This window comes from Sphaeramia orbicularis, chromosome 22 (genome assembly GCF_902148855.1).
Source record: "Sphaeramia orbicularis chromosome 22, fSphaOr1.1, whole genome shotgun sequence".
Taxonomy (NCBI): Eukaryota; Metazoa; Chordata; class Actinopteri; order Kurtiformes; family Apogonidae; genus Sphaeramia; species Sphaeramia orbicularis.
In genome coordinates this window covers 55,973,404-55,992,672 of record NC_043978.1, presented here as the reverse complement: position 1 = coordinate 55,992,672, position 19,269 = coordinate 55,973,404, and the positions used below count along the sequence as shown (strand labels likewise).

General features: G+C 34.8%; 1 protein-coding gene across 1 annotated transcript in view; it reads left to right on the top strand.

The window, feature by feature from the left end:
- LOC115414305 (phospholipid phosphatase 2-like) overlaps positions 1-19,269 on the top strand; it is a 78,130-nt gene that overhangs the window by 57,655 nt on the left and 1,206 nt on the right. The gene's annotated exons all lie outside the window — the stretch shown is intronic.

Genomic DNA, 19,269 nt, shown 5'->3' with positions numbered 1-19,269 from the left:
GAACTGAAACACATAGAACTGAAACATACAAAACTGAAACACATAGAACTGAAACACATAGAACTGAAACACACAGAACTGAAACACACAGAACTGAAACACATAGAACTGAAACATACAGAACTGAAACACACAGAACTGAAACACATAGAACTGAAACACACAGAACTGAAACACATAGAACTGAAACATACAAAACTGAAACATACAGAACTGAAACACATAGAACTGAAACATACAGAACTGAAACACATAGAACTGAAACACATAGAACTGAAATATACAAAACTGAAACATACAGAACTGAAACATACAGAACTGAAACACATAGAACTGAAACACATAGAACTGAAACATACAAAACTGAAACATACAGAACTGAAACACATAGAACTGAAACACATAGAACTGAAACACACAGAACTGAAACACATAGAACTGAAACATACAAAACTGAAACATACAGAACTGAAACACATAGAACTGAAACATACAGAACTGAAACACATAGAACTGAAACATACAAAACTGAAACATACAAAACTGAAACATACAGAACTGAAACATACAGAACTGAAACACATAGAACTGAAACACATAGAACTGAAACACATAGAACTGAAACATACAGAACTGAAACACATAGAACTGAAACACATAGAACTGAAACATACAGAACTGAAACACATAGAACTGAAACACACAGAACTGAAACACATAGAACTGAAACATACAAAACTGAAACACATAGAACTGAAACACACAGAACTGAAACACACAGAACTGAAACACACAGAACTGAAACACACAGAACTGAAACACATAGAACTGAAACACATAGAACTGAAACATACAAAACTGAAACATACAAAACTGAAACATACAGAACTGAAACACACAGAACTGAAACACACAGAACTGAAACACACAGAACTGAAACACATAGAACTGAAACATACAGAACTGAAACATACAAAACTGAAACATACAAAACTGAAACCTACAGAACTGAAACACATAGAACTGAAATATATAGAACTGAAACACATAGAACTGAAACATACAAAACTGAAACACATAGAACTGAAACACACAGAACTGAAACACACAGAACTGAAACACATAGAACTGAAACATACAAAACTGAAACACATAGAACTGAAACACATAGAACTGAAACACATAGAACTGAAACACACAGAACTGAAACACATAGAACTGAAACATACAGAACTGAAACACACAGAACTGAAACACATAGAACTGAAACACACAGAACTGAAACACATAGAACTGAAACATACAAAACTGAAACATACAGAACTGAAACACATAGAACTGAAACATACAAAACTGAAACACATAGAACTGAAACATACAAAACTGAAACACATAGAACTGAAACATACAGAACTGAAACACATAGAACTGAAACACACAGAACTGAAACACACAGAACTGAAACACATAGAACTGAAACATACAAAACTGAAACACATAGAACTGAAACACATAGAACTGAAACACATAGAACTGAAACACACAGAACTGAAACACATAGAACTGAAACACATAGAACTGAAACATACAGAACTGAAACACATAGAACTGAAACACACAGAACTGAAACACACAGAACTGAAACACACAGAACTGAAACACAGAACTGAAACATACAAAACTGAAACATACAGAACTGAAACACACAGAACTGAAACACACAGAACTGAAACACACAGAACTGAAACATACAAAACTGAAACATACAGAACTGAAACACATAGAACTGAAACACATAGAACTGAAACACACAGAACTGAAACACATAGAACTGAAACATACAAAACTGAAACATACAGAACTGAAACACATAGAACTGAAACACACAGAACTGAAACACACAGAACTGAAACACACAGAACTGAAACACAGAACTGAAACATACAAAACTGAAACATACAGAACTGAAACATACAAAACTGAAACATACAAAACTGAAACCTACAGAACTGAAACACATAGAACTGAAACACATAGAACTGAAACATACAAAACTGAAACACATAGAACTGAAACACACAGAACTGAAACACATAGAACTGAAACACATAGAACTGAAACACATAGAACTGAAACACATAGAACTGAAACATACAGAACTGAAACACATAGAACTGAAACATACAAAACTGAAACATACAGAACTGAAACATACAGAACTGAAACATACAGAACTGAAACATACAGAACTGAAACACATAGAACTGAAACATACAGAACTGAAACACATAGAACTGAAACACACAGAACTGAAACACATAGAACTGAAACATACAAAACTGAAACATACAGAACTGAAACACATAGAACTGAAACATACAGAACTGAAACACATAGAACTGAAACACATAGAACTGAAATATACAAAACTGAAACATACAGAACTGAAACATACAGAACTGAAACACATAGAACTGAAACACATAGAACTGAAACATACAAAACTGAAACATACAGAACTGAAACACATAGAACTGAAACACACAGAACTGAAACACATAGAACTGAAACACACAGAACTGAAACACATAGAACTGAAACATACAAAACTGAAACATACAGAACTGAAACACATAGAACTGAAACATACAGAACTGAAACACATAGAACTGAAACATACAAAACTGAAACATACAGAACTGAAACATACAGAACTGAAACATACAGAACTGAAACACATAGAACTGAAACACATAGAACTGAAACACATAGAACTGAAACATACAGAACTGAAATACATAGAACTGAAACACATAGAACTGAAACACACAGAACTGAAACACATAGAACTGAAACACACAGAACTGAAACACATAGAACTGAAACATACAAAACTGAAACACATAGAACTGAAACACACAGAACTGAAACACACAGGACTGAAACACATAGAACTGAAACACATAGAACTGAAACATACAGAACTGAAACATACAAAACTGAAACATACAAAACTGAAACATACAGAACTGAAACACACAGAACTGAAACACACAGAACTGAAACACACAGAACTGAAACACACAGAACTGAAACATACAGAACTGAAACATACAAAACTGAAACCTACAAAACTGAAACCTACAGAACTGAAACACATAGAACTGAAACACATAGAACTGAAACATACAAACTGAAACACATAGAACTGAAACACACAGAACTGAAACACATAGAACTGAAACACATAGAACTGAAACACATAGAACTGAAACATACAAAACTGAAACACATAGAACTGAAACACATAGAACTGAAACACATAGAACTGAAACACACAGAACTGAAACACATAGAACTGAAACATACAGAACTGAAACACATAGAACTGAAACACACAGAACTGAAACACATAGAACTGAAACACATAGAACTGAAACACATAGAACTGAAACACACAGAACTGAAACACATAGAACTGAAACATACAGAACTGAAACACACAGAACTGAAACACATAGAACTGAAACACACAGAACTGAAACACATAGAACTGAAACATACAAAACTGAAACATACAGAACTGAAACACATAGAACTGAAACATACAAAACTGAAACACATAGAACTGAAACATACAAAACTGAAACACATAGAACTGAAACATACAGAACTGAAACACATAGAACTGAAACACACAGAACTGAAACACACAGAACTGAAACACATAGAACTGAAACATACAAAACTGAAACACATAGAACTGAAACACATAGAACTGAAACACATAGAACTGAAACACACAGAACTGAAACACATAGAACTGAAACACATAGAACTGAAACATACAGAACTGAAACACATAGAACTGAAACACACAGAACTGAAACACACAGAACTGAAACACAGAACTGAAACATACAAAACTGAAACATACAGAACTGAAACACACAGAACTGAAACACACAGAACTGAAACATACAAAACTGAAACATACAGAACTGAAACACATAGAACTGAAACACATAGAACTGAAACACACAGAACTGAAACACATAGAACTGAAACATACAAAACTGAAACATACAGAACTGAAACACATAGAACTGAAACACACAGAACTGAAACACACAGAACTGAAACACACAGAACTGAAACACACAGAACTGAAACACAGAACTGAAACATACAAAACTGAAACATACAGAACTGAAACATACAAAACTGAAACATACAAAACTGAAACCTACAGAACTGAAACCTACAGAACTGAAACACATAGAACTGAAACACATAGAACTGAAACATACAAAACTGAAACACATAGAACTGAAACACACAGAACTGAAACACATAGAACTGAAACACATAGAACTGAAACATACAGAACTGAAACACATAGAACTGAAACATACAAAACTGAAACATACAGAACTGAAACATACAGAACTGAAACATACAGAACTGAAACACATAGAACTGAAACATACAGAACTGAAACACATAGAACTGAAACACACAGAACTGAAACACATAGAACTGAAACATACAAAACTGAAACATACAGAACTGAAACACATAGAACTGAAACATACAGAACTGAAACACATAGAACTGAAACACATAGAACTGAAATATACAAAACTGAAACATACAGAACTGAAACATACAGAACTGAAACACATAGAACTGAAACACATAGAACTGAAACATACAAAACTGAAACATACAGAACTGAAACACATAGAACTGAAACACACAGAACTGAAACACATAGAACTGAAACACACAGAACTGAAACACATAGAACTGAAACATACAAAACTGAAACATACAGAACTGAAACACATAGAACTGAAACATACAGAACTGAAACACATAGAACTGAAACATACAAAACTGAAACATACAGAACTGAAACATACAGAACTGAAACATACAGAACTGAAACACATAGAACTGAAACACATAGAACTGAAACACATAGAACTGAAACATACAGAACTGAAATACATAGAACTGAAACACATAGAACTGAAACACACAGAACTGAAACACATAGAACTGAAACACACAGAACTGAAACACATAGAACTGAAACATACAAAACTGAAACACATAGAACTGAAACACACAGAACTGAAACACACAGGACTGAAACACATAGAACTGAAACACATAGAACTGAAACATACAGAACTGAAACATACAAAACTGAAACATACAAAACTGAAACATACAGAACTGAAACACACAGAACTGAAACACACAGAACTGAAACACACAGAACTGAAACATACAGAACTGAAACATACAAAACTGAAACATACAAAACTGAAACCTACAGAACTGAAACACATAGAACTGAAACACATAGAACTGAAACATACAAAACTGAAACACATAGAACTGAAACACACAGAACTGAAACACATAGAACTGAAACACATAGAACTGAAACACATAGAACTGAAACATACAAAACTGAAACACATAGAACTGAAACACATAGAACTGAAACACATAGAACTGAAACACACAGAACTGAAACACATAGAACTGAAACATACAGAACTGAAACACATAGAACTGAAAAACACAGAACTGAAACACATAGAACTGAAACACACAGAACTGAAACACATAGAACTGAAACATACAAAACTGAAACATACAGAACTGAAACACATAGAACTGAAACATACAAAACTGAAACACATAGAACTGAAACATACAAAACTGAAACACATAGAACTGAAACATACAAAACTGAAACACATAGAACTGAAACATACAGAACTGAAACACATAGAACTGAAACACACAGAACTGAAACACACAGAACTGAAACACACAGAACTGAAACATACAAAACTGAAACATACAAAACTGAAACACATAGAACTGAAACACATAGAACTGAAACACACAGAACTGAAACACATAGAACTGAAACATACAAAACTGAAACATACAAAACTGAAACACATAGAACTGAAACACATAGAACTGAAACACACAGAACTGAAACACATAGAACTGAAACACATAGAACTGAAACATACAGAACTGAAACACATAGAACTGAAACACACAGAACTGAAACACACAGAACTGAAACATACAAAACTGAAACATACAGAACTGAAACATACAGAACTGAAACACATAGAACTGAAACACACAGAACTGAAACACACAGAACTGAAACATACAAAACTGAAACATACAAAACTGAAACATACAAAACTGAAACATACAGAACTGAAACATACAAAACTGAAACATACAGAACTGAAACACATAGAACTGAAACATACAAAACTGAAACACATAGAACTGAAACACACAGAACTGAAACACATAGAACTGAAACATACAGAACTGAAACACATAGAACTGAAACATACAAAACTGAAACACATAGAACTGAAACATACAGAACTGAAACACATAGAACTGAAACACACAGAACTGAAACACATAGAACTGAAACACACAGAACTGAAACACATAGAACTGAAACACATAGAACTGAAACACATAGAACTGAAACATACAGAACTGAAACATACAAAACTGAAACATACAAAACTGAAACATACAGAACTGAAACACACAGAACTGAAACACACAGAACTGAAACACATAGAACTGAAACATACAGAACTGAAACATACAAAACTGAAACATACAAAACTGAAACACATAGAACTGAAATACATAGAACTGAAACATACAAAACTGAAACACATAGAACTGAAACACACAGAACTGAAACACATAGAACTGAAACATACAAAACTGAAACACATAGAACTGAAACACATAGAACTGAAACACACAGAACTGAAACACATAGAACTGAAACATACAGAACTGAAACACATAGAACTGAAACACACAGAACTGAAACACATAGAACTGAAACACACAGAACTGAAACACACAGAACTGAAACACATAGAACTGAAACATACAGAACTGAAACACATAGAACTGAAACACACAGAACTGAAACACATAGAACTGAAACACATAGAACTGAAACACATAGAACTGAAACATACAGAACTGAAACATACAGAACTGAAACACATAGAACTGAAACACACAGAACTGAAACATACAAAACTGAAACATACAGAACTGAAACACATAGAACTGAAACACAGAACTGAAACATACAAAACTGAAACACATAGAACTGAAACATACAGAACTGAAACACATAGAACTGAAACATACAAAACTGAAACATACAGAACTGAAACACATAGAACTGAAACACACAGAACTGAAACACATAGAACTGAAACACACAGAACTGAAACACATAGAACTGAAACATACAAAACTGAAACATACAGAACTGAAACACATAGAACTGAAACATACAGAACTGAAACACATAGAACTGAAACATACAAAACTGAAACATACAAAACTGAAACATACAGAACTGAAACATACAGAACTGAAACACATAGAACTGAAACACACAGAACTGAAACACATAGAACTGAAACATACAGAACTGAAACACATAGAACTGAAACATACAGAACTGAAACACATAGAACTGAAACACACAGAACTGAAACACATAGAACTGAAACATACAAAACTGAAACACATAGAACTGAAACACACAGAACTGAAACACATAGAACTGAAACACACAGAACTGAAACACATAGAACTGAAACATACAAAACTGAAACATACAGAACTGAAACATACAGAACTGAAACACATAGAACTGAAACATACAAAACTGAAACACATAGAACTGAAACACATAGAACTGAAACACATAGAACTGAAACATACAAAACTGAAACACATAGAACTGAAACACACAGAACTGAAACACATACAACTGAAACATACAAAACTGAAACATACAGAACTGAAACATACAGAACTGAAACACATAGAACTGAAACACATAGAACTGAAACACACAGAACTGAAACACATAGAACTGAAACACACAGAACTGAAACACATAGAACTGAAACATACAAAACTGAAACATACAGAACTGAAACATACAGAACTGAAACACATAGAACTGAAACATACAAAACTGAAACACATAGAACTGAAACATACAGAACTGAAACACATAGAACTGAAACACACAGAACTGAAACACACAGAACTGAAACATACAAAACTGAAACACATAGAACTGAAACTCATAGAACTGAAACACACAGAACTGAAACATACAGAACTGAAACACATAGAACTGAAACACATAGAACTGAAACATACAGAACTGAAACACATAGAACTGAAACACACAGAACTGAAACACACAGAACTGAAACATACAAAACTGAAACATACAGAACTGAAACACATAGAACTGAAACATACAAAACTGAAACACATAGAACTGAAACATACAAAACTGAAACACATAGAACTGAAACACACAGAACTGAAACACATAGAACTGAAACATACAAAACTGAAACATACAGAACTGAAACATACAGAACTGAAACACATAGAACGGAAACACATAGAACTGAAACATACAAAACTGAAACACATAGAACTGAAACACGTAGAACTGAAACATACAAACTGAAACACATAGAACTGAAACACACAGAACTGAAACACATAGAACTGAAACATACAAAACTGAAACATACAGAACTGAAACACATAGAACTGAAACATACAAAACTGAAACATACAGAACGGAAACACATAGAACTGAAACACACAGAACTGAAACACAGAACTGAAACATACAAAACTGAAACACAGAACTGAAACACATAGAACTGAAACATACAAAACTGAAACACATAGAACTGAAACACACAGAACTGAAACACATAGAACTGAAACGTACAAAACTGAAACATACAGAACTGAAACATACAGAACTGAAACACATAGAACGGAAACACATAGAACTGAAACATACAAAACTGAAACACATAGAACTGAAACACGTAGAACTGAAACATACAAAACTGAAACACATAGAACTGAAACACACAGAACTGAAACACATAGAACTGAAACATACAAAACTGAAACATACAGAACTGAAACACATAGAACTGAAACATACAAAACTGAAACATACAGAACTGAAACACATAGAACTGAAACACACAGAACTGAAACACAGAACTGAAACATACAAAACTGAAACACATAGAACTGAAACACATAGAACTGAAACACACAGAACTGAAACACATAGAACTGAAACACACAGAACTGAAACACATAGAACTGAAACACACAGAACTGAAACACATAGAACTGAAGCACACAGAACTGAAACACATAGAACTGAAACATACAAAACTGAAACATACAGAACTGAAACACATAGAACTGAAACATACAAAACTGAAACACACAGAACTGAAACACATAGAACTGAAACACACAGAACTGAAACACACAGAACTGAAACACATAGAACTGAAACATACAAAACTGAAACATACAGAACTGAAACACACAGAACTGAAACATAGAACTGAAACATACAAAACTGAAACGCATAGAACTGAAACATACAAAACTGAAACATACAGAACTGAAACATACAAAACTGAAACATACAGAACTGAAACACATAGAACTGAAACATACAAAACTGAAACATACAGAACTGAAACACATAGAACTGAAACATACAAAACTGAAACATACAAAACTGAAACATACAGAACTGAAACATACAGAACTGAAACACATAGAACTGAAACACATAGAACTGAAACACACAGAACTGAAACACACAGAACTGAAACATACAAAACTGAAACACACAGAACTGAAAGACACAGAACTGAAACATACAGAACTGAAACACATAGAACTGAAACACATAGAACTGAAACACACAGAACTGAAACACACAAAACTGAAACATACAGAACTGAAACACACAGAACTGAAACACAGCTTCACCTGTTTAGTCCTGACTCTGGGACCAGCACAAGACCAGTCCATGAGGTTCTCAGACCGGTCTGTGAGGTTCTCAGGGTCCCAGATGGTTCATATGGGACCAACTTGTCCCAGATGGACTTAGGTTCTAGACCATGGACAGACTTGTAGACCAGCAGAGCTGTTTTAAAGTCTATTCTCTGAGCCACAGGAAGCCAGTGCACAGACCTGGACCAGGACTGATATGGTGGTCCTTCCTGGTTCTAGTCTTGACCCCAGTGCACAGACCTGAGCACAGGACTGATATGGTGGTCCTTCCTGGTTCTAGTCTGGACCCCAGTAGCAGTGTTCTGGATGTTCTGCAGCTGTCTTCAGCTGGTTTACAGTCCAGTCAGAAGGCCGGTCCAGTAGTCTAACCTTGTCCAGATAAATGCGTGGCTGAGTCTGTCTAAGTCTGGTTTAGACCGGTTTAAACCTGGTCCAGATAAATGCGTGGCTGAGTCTGTCTAAGTCTGGTTTAGACCGGTTTAAACCTGGTCCAGATAAATGCGTGGCTGAGTCTGTCTAAGTCTGGTTTAGACCGGTTTAAACCTGGTCCAGATAAATGCGTGGCTGAGTCTGTCTAAGTCTGGTTTAGACCGGTTTAAACCTGGTCCAGATAAATGCGTGGCTGAGTCTGTCTAAGTCTGGTTTAGACCGGTTTAAACCTGGTCCAGATAAATGCGTGGCTGAGTCTGTCTAAGTCTGGTTTAGACCGGTTTAAACCTGGTCCAGATAAATGCGTGGCTGAGTCTGTCTAAGTCTGGTTTAGACCGGTTTAAACCTGGTCCAGATAAATGCGTGGCTGAGTCTGTCTAAGTCTGGTTTAGACCGGTTTAAACCTATCAATGACCAAAGCACTGTTTATTAAAGGCTGGATACTGTGATAAGCTGATTTATTCTATTTCAGCATGAATCATTAACACAGGGGGGAAATGACACTAATTAAACAGCTGTTCTTTCTTTTCTGACAAAGTCAGGTGTTCTAGGGTCAGGTAACACCGAACCAGCTTTTTTTGGGGCGCAGGGAGTTTTATTGTAATAAAGCAAATGGCCTCTGGGGGAACAGGTGACAGTTGTGACTGATGGAACTGTATCCATGTTCTTTTTATACATCCAGCATCAGGCACAAACCCATCTGTGAACCAAGGTTCTAAGAGTTTTGGATTTTTCATTCTAGTTTAGTTTTATTTAGTTCTGACTTTTTTTTTCTCTAATTCAGTTCGTTTTAATTAGCTTTTAGAGCAGGTTTGATAGTTTTTATTAGTTTTAATTTTTTTCTAAATGCTTAGTTGTAGTTCAGTTGTAGTTTAGTTGAAGTTCAGTTGTAGTTCAGTTGTAGTTTAGTTGTAGTTCAGTTGTAGTTTAGTTGTAGTTCAGTTTTAGTTCAGTTGTAGTTTAGCTGTAGTTTAGCTGTAGTTCAGTTGTAGTTTAGCTGTAGTTCAGTTGTAGTTCAGTTGTAGTTCAGTTGTAGTTTAGTTCAGTTGTAGTTCAGTTGTAGTTTAGTTTAGTTGTAGTTCAGTTGTAGTTCAGTTGTAGTTCAGTTGTAGTTTAGGTGTAGTTTAGGTGTAGTTCAGTTGTAGTTTAGTTTAGTTGTAGTTCAGTTGTAGTTCAGTTTAGTTGTAGTTCAGTTGTAGTTTAGCTGTAGTTCAGTTGTAGTTTAGTTGTAGTTCAGTTGTAGTTTAGTTGTAGTTCAGTTGTAGTTCAGTTGTAGTTTAGCTGTAGTTCAGTTGTAGTTTAGCTGTAGTTCAGTTGTAGTTTAGTTGTAGTTCAGTTGTAGTTTAGTTCAGTTGTAGTTCAGTTGTAGTTCAGTTGTAGTTCAGTTGTAGTTTAGTTGTAGTTCAGTTGTAGTTTAGTTCAGTTGTAGTTCAGTTGTAGTTTAGTTGTAGTTCAGTTGTAGTTTAGTTTAGTTGTAGTTCAGTTGTAGTTCAGTTGTAGTTCAGTTGTAGTTTAGTTGTAGTTCAGTTGTAGTTCAGTTGTAGTTTAGGTGTAGTTCAGTTGTAGTTTAGGTGTAGTTCAGTTGTAGTTTAGTTGTAGTTCAGTTGTAGTTCAGTTGTAGTTTAGTTGTAGTTCAGTTGTAGTTGTAGTTTAGTTTAGTTGTAGTTCAGTTGTAGTTCAGTTGTAGTTTAGTTGTAGTTCAGTTGTAGTTCAGTTTTAGTTCAGTTGTAGTTCAGTTGTAGTTCAGTTTTAGTTTAGTTGTAGTTCAGTTGTAGTTCAGTTGTAGTTTAGGTGTAGTTCAGTTGTAGTTCAGTTGTAGTTTAGTTGTAGTTCAGTTGTAGTTTAGTTGTAGTTCAGTTGTAGTTGTAGTTCAGTTGTAGTTCAGTTGTAGTTTAGTTGTAGTTCAGTTGTAGTTGTAGTTCAGTTGTAGTTCAGTTGTAGTTTAGTTGTAGTTCAGTTGTAGTTTAGTTGTAGTTCAGTTGTAGTTCAGTTGTAGTTCAGTTGTAGTTTAGTTGTAGTTCAGTTGTAGTTTAGTTGTAGTTCAGTTTTAGTTTAGTTGTAGTTCAGTTGTAGTTTAGTTGTAGTTCAGTTGTAGTTTAGTTGTAGTTCAGTTGTAGTTCAGTTGTAGTTCAGTTTTAGTTTAGTTGTAGTTCAGTTGTAGTTTAGTTCAGTTGTAGTTCAGTTGTAGTTTAGTTGTAGTTCAGTTGTAGTTTAGTTGTAGTTCAGTTGTAGTTCAGTTGTAGTTTAGTTCAGTTGTAGTTCAGTTGTAGTTTAGTTTAGTTGTAGTTTAGTTGTAGTTCAGTTGTAGTTCAGTTCAGTTGTAGTTTAGTTGTAGTTCAGTTGTAGTTCAGTTGTAGTTCAGTTGTAGTTCAGTTGTAGTTTAGTTCAGTTGTAGTTTAGTTCAGTTGTAGTTTAGGTGTAGTTTAGTTGTAGTTTAGTTGTAGTTCAGTTGTAGTTCAGTTGTAGTTGTAGTTCAGTTGTAGTTTAGTTGTAGTTTAGTTGTAGTTCAGTTTTAGTTTAGTTCAGTTGTAGTTCAGTTGTAGTTCAGTTGTAGTTTAGTTGTAGTTCAGTTGTAGTTTAGTTTAGTTGTAGTTTAGTTGTAGTTTAGTTGTAGTTCAGTTGTAGTTCAGTTGTAGTTGTAGTTCAGTTGTAGTTTAGTTGTAGTTTAGTTGTAGTTCAGTTTTAGTTTAGTTCAGTTGTAGTTCAGTTGTAGTTCAGTTGTAGTTTAGTTGTAGTTCAGTTGTAGTTTAGTTTAGTTGTAGTTCAGTTGTAGTTCAGTTGTAGTTCAGTTGTAGTTTAGTTCAGTTGTAGTTTAGTTGTAGTTCAGTGGTAGTTCAGTGGTAGTTTAGCTGTAGTTCAGTTGTAGTTGTAGTTCAGTTGTAGTTTAGTTTAGTTGTAGTTTAGTTGTAGTTCAGTTGTAGTTCAGTTGTAGTTTAGTTGTAGTTCAGTTGTAGTTCAGTTGTAGTTCAGTTGTAGTTTAGTTTTAGTTCAGTTTTAGTTGTAGTTTAGTTGTAGTTGTAGTTGTACTTTAGTTTTAGTTCAGTTTTAGTTGTAGTTGTAGTTTAGTTGTAGTTGTAGTTTTAGTTTAGTTGTAGTTCAGTTTAGTTGTAGTTTAGTTGTAGTTCAGTTGTAGTTTAGTTTTAGTTCAGTTTTAGTTGTAGTTTTAGTTTAGTTGTAGTTTAGTTTTAGTTCAGTTTTAGTTTAGTTCAGTTGTAGTTCAGTTTTAGTTGTAGTTTTAGTTTAGTTGTAGTTTAGTTGTAGTTTAGTTTTAGTTCAGTTGTAGTTCAGTTGTAGTTTAGTTGTAGTTTAGTTGTAGTTTAGTTGTAGTTCAGTTTTAGTTTAGTTCAGTTGTAGTTCAGTTGTAGTTCAGTTGTAGTTTAGTTGTAGTTCAGTTGTAGTTTAGTTTAGTTGTAGTTCAGTTGTAGTTCAGTTGTAGTTCAGTTTTAGTTTAGTTGTAGTTCAGTTGTAGTTTAGTTCAGTTGTAGTTTAGTTGTAGTTCAGTGGTAGTTTAGCTGTAGTTCAGTTGTAGTTGTAGTTCAGTTGTAGTTTAGTTTAGTTGTAGTTTAGTTGTAGTTCAGTTGTAGTTCAGTTGTAGTTTAGTTGTAGTTCAGTTTTAGTTCAGTTGTAGTTTAGTTTAGTTTTAGTTCAGTTTTAGTTGTAGTTTAGTTGTAGTTGTAGTTGTAGTTTAGTTTTAGTTCAGTTTTAGTTGTAGTTGTAGTTTAGTTGTAGTTGTAGTTTTAGTTTAGTTGTAGTTCAGTTTAGTTGTAGTTTAGTTGTAGTTCAGTTGTAGTTTAGTTTTAGTTCAGTTTTAGTTGTAGTTTTAGTTTAGTTGTAGTTTAGTTGTAGTTTAGTTTTAGTTCAGTTTTAGTTTAGTTCAGTTGTAGTTCAGTTGTAGTTCAGTTTTAGTTTAGTTGTAGTTCAGTTGTAGTTTAGTTTAGTTGTAGTTTAGTTGTAGTTTAGTTGTAGTTCAGTTGTAGTTCAGTTGTAGTTGTAGTTCAGTTGTAGTTTAGTTGTAGTTTAGTTGTAGTTCAGTTTTAGTTTAGTTCAGTTGTAGTTCAGTTGTAGTTCAGTTGTAGTTTAGTTGTAGTTCAGTTGTAGTTTAGTTTAGTTGTAGTTCAGTTGTAGTTTAGTTGTAGTTCAGTTGTAGTTTAGTTGTAGTTCAGTTGTAGTTCAGTTGTAGTTTAGTTGTAGTTCAGTTGTAGTTCAGTTGTAGTTCAGTTTTAGTTTAGTTGTAGTTCAGTTGTAGTTCAGTTTTAGTTCAGTTGTAGTTTAGCTGTAGTTCAGTTGTAGTTTAGTTCAGTTGTAGTTCAGTTGTAGTTTAGTTTAGTTGTAGTTCAGTTGTAGTTCAGTTGTAGTTCAGTTGTAGTTTAGTTGTAGTTCAGTTGTAGTTTAGTTGTAGTTTAGTTGTAGTTCAGTGGTAGTTCAGTGGTAGTTTAGCTGTAGTTCAGTTGTAGTTGTAGTTCAGTTGTAGTTCAGTTGTAGTTTAGTTGTAGTTCAGTTGTAGTTTAGTTGTAGTTCAGTTTTAGTTCAGTTGTAGTTCAGTTTTAGTTTAGTTGTAGTTCAGTTGTAGTTCAGTTTTAGTTCAGTTGTAGTTTAGCTGTAGTTCAGTTGTAGTTTAGTTCAGTTGTAGTTCAGTTGTAGTTTAGTTTAGTTGTAGTTCAGTTGTAGTTCAGTTGTAGTTCAGTTGTAGTTTAGTTGTAGTTCAGTTGTAGTTTAGTTGTAGTTTAGTTGTAGTTCAGTGGTAGTTCAGTGGTAGTTTAGCTGTAGTTCAGTTGTAGTTGTAGTTCAGTTGTAGTTCAGTTGTAGTTTAGTTGTAGTTCAGTTGTAGTTCAGTTGTAGTTTAGTTGTAGTTTAGTTGTAGTTCAGTTTTAGTTCAGTTGTAGTTCAGTTGTAGTTTAGTTTTAGTTCAGTTTTAGTTGTAGTTTAGTTGTAGTTGTAGTTTAGTTTTAGTTCAGTTTTAGTTGTAGTTGTAGTTTAGTTGTAATTGTAGTTTTAGTTTAGTTGTAGTTCAGTTTAGTTGTAGTTTAGTTGTAGTTCAGTTGTAGTTTAGTTTTAGTTCAGTTTTAGTTGTAGTTTTAGTTTAGTTGTAGTTTAGTTGTAGTTTAGTTTTAGTTCAGTTTTAGTTTAGTTCAGTTGTAGTTCAGTTGTAGTTCAGTTTTAGTTTAGTTGTAGTTCAGTTGTAGTTTAGTTTAGTTGTAGTTTAGTTGTAGTTCAGTTGTAGTTCAGTTGTAGTTCAGTTGTAGTTGTAGTTCAGTTGTAGTTTAGTTGTAGTTTAGTTGTAGTTCAGTTTTAGTTTAGTTCAGTTGTAGTTCAGTTGTAGTTCAGTTGTAGTTTAGTTGTAGTTCAGTTGTTGTTTAGTTTAGTTGTAGTTCAGTTGTAGTTTAGTTGTAGTTCAGTTGTAGTTTAGTTGTAGTTCAGTTGTAGTTCAGTTGTAGTTCAGTGGTCTCTTTTCTCTTCTTCTCTGTGCTCCTATTCAAATCAATCCCAGACAGGACTCTGCTGCTTTAGTCTCCATGTTTCCAGGTAGAGTGGGGACCAGAAGACGACTGGAAACCACAAGTGAACACAAGTGACGGAGCAAAAAGTGTCGTATGGAGACAGCACAGAAAACTGAGAGAGTGAAATAAATCGATCTCATATCAATTTCACATTGACAAAGACGAAAACGAAGGGAATTTTATCCATAATTTATATATGTTTTAGTTTGTTTTGTAAACGCACAATACAGTTTCAGTTAGTTATGTTTTTTCTCTTTTAATTATAGTTTTTATTTATTTCAGTTAACGAAAATGTTTTTCAATTCTAGTTTTGGTCATTTTGTTAGTGTTCATTAACGATAATAACCTTGCTATGAAGCACTCATTGTGAAGCACAGGGAGACGCAGAACACGTAGATGATGGAAGCAGGGTGTTGATATATCATAAAAGTTGTTTAATGTGCTCATGAAATCATAATGTGAAGGCAAACCTGACCAGAGGAAATGTGTTCAGTGTTATTGACTAAAATGACCCTGGTGGTGAAGGTGGAAAAGTCTGTGTGGGGGGGTCCTGTCCCTTCTGGGTGTGAGCTATGGGACCTTAATTTGAACAAATATGTACAGTCCAGCGACCAGTGATGTCTTTTTGATTCCATTTGAATTACGCAGTCAACTACACACACCATATCCTGTGTATTTTATGTTAGCTGCACAAGGTACCAGCCGTTTTATTTCTACTTGTCTGTTTGATCAGTGTATTTGGTCATAATTAGTATGATATGATAAACTACAGATGTTATTACCTCATGTTGATCTGCTGATACTTGGGATGTTAAAAACATTAGCTTTCAAACAATTCCTTAACTGTTTAAGGATAAAAGCCCTGGTGCATTTCACTGGCCCATACTTAGCAGAGCTTTTACTGTGTAAATAGCATCTTCCTGTCACACTTGTAAGTTTCAGTAAATGACAGTTTTGCTGAAAATGTTTTTTTCACAATACCTGGGTGTGATCATTATTTGGAGTGTCAGGTTGTTCTGTTGTATGGTGTGTGTTTAAACATGGGTGCAGATGTGTGCTGGTGTACGTGGTGTGTATGTGGCTGTATGTGTGTACAGGTTTGGAGGGCTGTGTTTATGGATCACCACAGTCTTCTGTTGTATATGAAGTGGTTCAGCGCTAACGGTCTGAGGACTGGAATCAGGGGTAGGACTGCAGAAGCACTGGCTTCTTCCTACTCCCTTTCAGGCACAACAGTTGTTCCTTTTTTTGTCTATTATTTGATTTTTATTTGTGTAGTTTATTATTATTTTTTCTTCCATATGTTTGGTATTATGTTTGTGTCTGAAATAAACTAAACTAAAAGTGTAACACACACCTGCAGTGGCTGCAGTGAAACTGGTTGGTAAGTTCAGAAAAATGATCTTGAGCAATTAGGTGTTGGGGAAAAAAGCTGTATTTACTGTTGACTGTTTTCCCATTAGTCCAGGGGTCAGCAACCCTGGTCCTGCAGAGCCACTATCCTGCATGTTTTAGATGTATCCCTCTTCCAACACACCTGATTCAAATGATAAGCCTATCATCAAGCTCTGCAGAAGCCTGATAATGACCATCAGGTGTGCTGGAGGAGGGAAACATCTAAAACATGCAGGATAGTGGCTCTGTAGGACCAGGGTTGCTGACCCCTGCATTAGTCCGTCAGGCCTGGTGCATCTGTAGCCTGTTCGTCCATGGGAGTGGATCTCTCCTTCGCTGTGGTTTTCCCAAAGGTTTCTCTTTTCCCACTGGGTTTTTGGAGTTTTTCTTTGCATAGGAGTGTCTAAGACGGGGGATGCCCGGGACATTAATCCATTTCCTTCATCTACTGTTTATTTGACTGTTGTTTGTTTTCATATCCATCTGATTCTGTAAAGCCTTGTGAGTCGACCTGGTTGTGATATAGGGCTGTACAAATAAGAGTGAATTGAATTAAACCTGTAGATGTGAACACTGTATGATGGGAACCAGAGGTTTGTCCATATAATTTTTTTTACCTGGCCAGTATTTGAGGACAGACTTTTATTTACTTTTATCAGAGTCTTGTCTTGCAACTAATTTCTGGTTTTTATTTGAGGAAACATGGTATGTTTCTCACTCTAAAAGATAACTTTTCAAGTCAAGAAAACCACAGTGCCATAAACCTGATTATCATATGACCCGCCCTGTCTCATAAATGAAATCATCCGAACTTTGTCTCATCGTAGTCTGCTCTGAGCTGTTGAAAGTGTCTGTGTGGCTTCAACATGACCAGACTTGTAGTCATTTTCACCTGTTTTAATTTGTTTATTTATAATTTCACTCATTCTCAAAGAATGAAAAGTAATATGTGAAGGTAACATCTCTTTTGGAGTGGCTAATGTGCGTCACATGAGATGGGAGATGCAGTCCACTGAGTCATTTCACAGCAAAAAATCTGTAAGAACTGCTACTTTTCTAACTGTACCACAAACTATGACGTTCTTGACTTAAACATTTTCATCATATGTGTATACGACGCCATAATTCAAACTTTAAAAAAAAAAGACTTGGCTTTTACCGCTGGCTGCGAGGCTAGACTTAGCCTCTGTTACCTCCACCAGGAGGTATTGTATCACTTAGCTTTGTGTGTGTGTTTGTTTGTTTGTTAGCAACTTTACAGGGAAACTCTTCCCCCCATATTTCCCAAATCTTCCCCACAGATAGGCCTAGGCCCTGGGACCAACCCATTCCATTTTGGTCCCAGTAGGACAAAGTTCAAGGTCACAGCAAGGTCACAACATCTACAGTTTTCCATCTGTCGTCATTGAAGCAATTTTCGGAAATCCATAAAAAATTCAAAACTACTCCGATTCTCCTCCAGTTGGATCCACCTGTAGCTTAGAACAATCTCTTGTATCTGGAACTAAATTGTCCACATCCACTGTGGAATGTGGACTCTGTGGACATTTACACTGAACACTGAAAATCCCATTTACCACACATTTAAAATTACATATGCTTCTATGTGGTTTATATATGTTTCTATGTGGTTTATATATGTTTCTATGTGGTTTACTGCTGGTTTATATATGTTTCTATGTGGTTTATATATGTTTCTATGTGGTTTATATATGTTTCTGTGTGGTTTACTGCTGGTTTATATATGTTTCTATGTGGTTTATATATGTTTCTATGTGGTTTACCACTGGTTTATATATGTTTCTATGTGGTTTATATATGTTTCTATGTGGTTATGTTTTTGCCAGAGTTTGTTTGTTGGTTATTTAGCAAGATAACTCAAAAAGTTATGGATGGATTTTCATGAAATTTTCAGGAAATGTTGATACTGGCACAAGGAAGAAATGATTAAATTTTGGTGGTG